Here is a 2,519-nt window from a genome sequence, read left to right as displayed (position 1 = left end):
AGGTAATTAAAGTTAAATAGTTTTATTTACATCTTTTATTTTTTATATGAGAACTAGCCTTTTCAGTTCCCCATTTTCAAAAGCAGAACTTAAGAAGATTTTTATAACTACTCGTTTTGTAGTGAAAACCTTTAAATTTTTCAGAGAATATGATATTATTTCCTACATATTTTTTCTTGCATGTTGTATAATCTTACTTCAAATTTGGTCTAAAAAAGATGTACAATTTTTTTGAGTTGCTCTTCCTATAGGTACTTAGGATTAACAACAGCTTAATGAAGAAAAGCTTGAATATTGCTTTGAACAGTCAGACTCTGCAAAGGTTTGGTGCTTATCCAAATTTGACTGAACAACAGGGACATTTCCATAGCTTCTGCAGATGCAAAATAGGACTGGAACCCACCAAAAAAGTTGCTCTTCTGCTTCCATTCCTGGCCTGCTCTACAGCAAATGAAAGCACCTCATATTATTCCCTTGCTGAAGTAGAGAAAATAATGAATTCTTAGAGAACTGTGTGCTATACCACCCTTAGAAGCAATATTGCATATCTTATATCTGAGTCCTAATGGCAAGTTGCCTTCACTTCTTAATAATCTCATGGTAGTTACTCTTATGTAGATGATCACAGATACATAGGACATCTGTGATATGCAGGACATTCCCACGTTGGTTGATGAAACTATGTCCTAAGTATACACTAATCTACCTATTCTCAGTAAAATAATGATTAGTATAAAGTGAATCTCAAAATAATGGGGTGAGAAGAGATAGCATAAGAATAAACAGCCTGTCATAAAACACAGTCATAAATGATTTATCTAATAGAGACTTTAAAACAACAACAAAAAAAAACTCTTCACAGAAATGTCAAGTCATAGCTGACATAATTACACTAATTAGCAAGAAGTCTCACAAAATCATATTGATAATTCTGAACAGAAAACAAAGCTGAAGAAATCTGCCTGATCATGGTTTAAATCACAAGTGGGAAAAGATGATCCAGTCCTGACATATGGCCTATTGTGACTTATTAGCTTAGCTCTACTCAGCTCTTGATTTGTCGCCAGAATTCATAGTAGAGCAAGATGAAAAGATGTAGGGAATGCTTTAATCAAAGTTACATTTAGTTCATATCTGGGAAGGGGAAGAGGAGGAAAAATAAAGATGTGTTTCCCCACAATATGTCTCTCTGCCTTCATACACCATTCATGTGCTCACATATATCCCCACTTTGCTATTGTGTTCTCCATCTTAAATTCTCTGCCTTTAGGTAAATGTTCTGCAGCTCTCCCCATTTTTGAGCTTTCACTAAAACATCACACATGAGACAGCACTGCTGGTAAATGGCAATGCACGTCACCTGGTTAAGTTATGCTGGGTTTGCAAAGGAAAAAGACAAAATGTGTGCTCAGAATTAAGCCAAACATGAAAAAGTGGGGGGCTTATTGTGTCACCTACATGCCAACTTCAGTGGGAGTGGTGGCAGTGGGGTAAGAATCTGCTGCTGGTTGGAGAACAGCTGAAAAATGTGATGGCTCCCCGGACATGAAAAGCAGCAGGAAAGAGGCTCCTGTAGCTGTTTAAGGCAGAGCCGTTCAGGTTTTGCCCAGTAGAGGGATTCATTACTCACACCAAATCATCTTGTCGCTCAGGGAGCTTGTGGAAACTGCACAACTACCTCACACAAGTTGGATGTCTCTTGGACTGTGTGCTCAAAACTCCTACACACACTAACATTAGAAGCATCTCACAAAACCTTGGTATCCTGAGGGCAAAGCTGCTCAAATACCTCGATTGAAACATATTTTTAGCATTAAAATAGAAGTTTCTGCTAGATATGGGTTTTTATTGTCTCCTGTTGGGAAGACTAAAATGAAAGCTATAGCTGTTGTAAGCCCCACTGCTCTTCTTCCCCTGGCATCTGTGAGGGGTGCTCTGCTTCCAGCCCTTGCTCTGCTCCTTCACTGCATCCTCCCCTCCTTTCCCAGTCCCCAACAAAAAGCTGTCCTTCCCCCTCCTACACCCTGACCATCCTTACACAGCTGCAAGGGCTGAAAGGAGGGAGAACACACAAGGAAGGAGAAGTTCTGTGGTCAGGGGCCAGAGAGCAAAGTGAATATAACCCTTTTTAGAAAACAACAACCCCCTTGACATAATATACATTTGGGGTAAGGATTTCACTCCCAAAGCTGCAAAGAGATTGATAGCAACATTTCCACATTTCTGAATGAAATATTTTTAAAAGATTTTTTTTCCCCCATAAGCAAAGAAAACAACTGTTATGGAGAATTTTCACCTTGATTCTTGACAGAAACAGATGTTGCAATATTGGAATTTCCCATGGGACAGAAATTCCAGGGCTTGTTCAATTTTAAACATGACTAGAAAATAAAACTGAGTTGATATATGGTTTACTTCTTCATAGCCATTGCAGAGGCAGGTGGTTAGAGGGTGTGCCGGACAGATGTTGCACACTGCTGCAGTAACTGTGAGAATAACTAGTGTGGATCTTTTTTTTT

Source organism: Meleagris gallopavo, chromosome 2 (genome assembly GCF_000146605.3).
Source record: "Meleagris gallopavo isolate NT-WF06-2002-E0010 breed Aviagen turkey brand Nicholas breeding stock chromosome 2, Turkey_5.1, whole genome shotgun sequence".
Lineage (NCBI taxonomy): Eukaryota > Metazoa > Chordata > Aves > Galliformes > Phasianidae > Meleagris > Meleagris gallopavo.
This window is presented reverse-complemented; position numbering follows the sequence as displayed.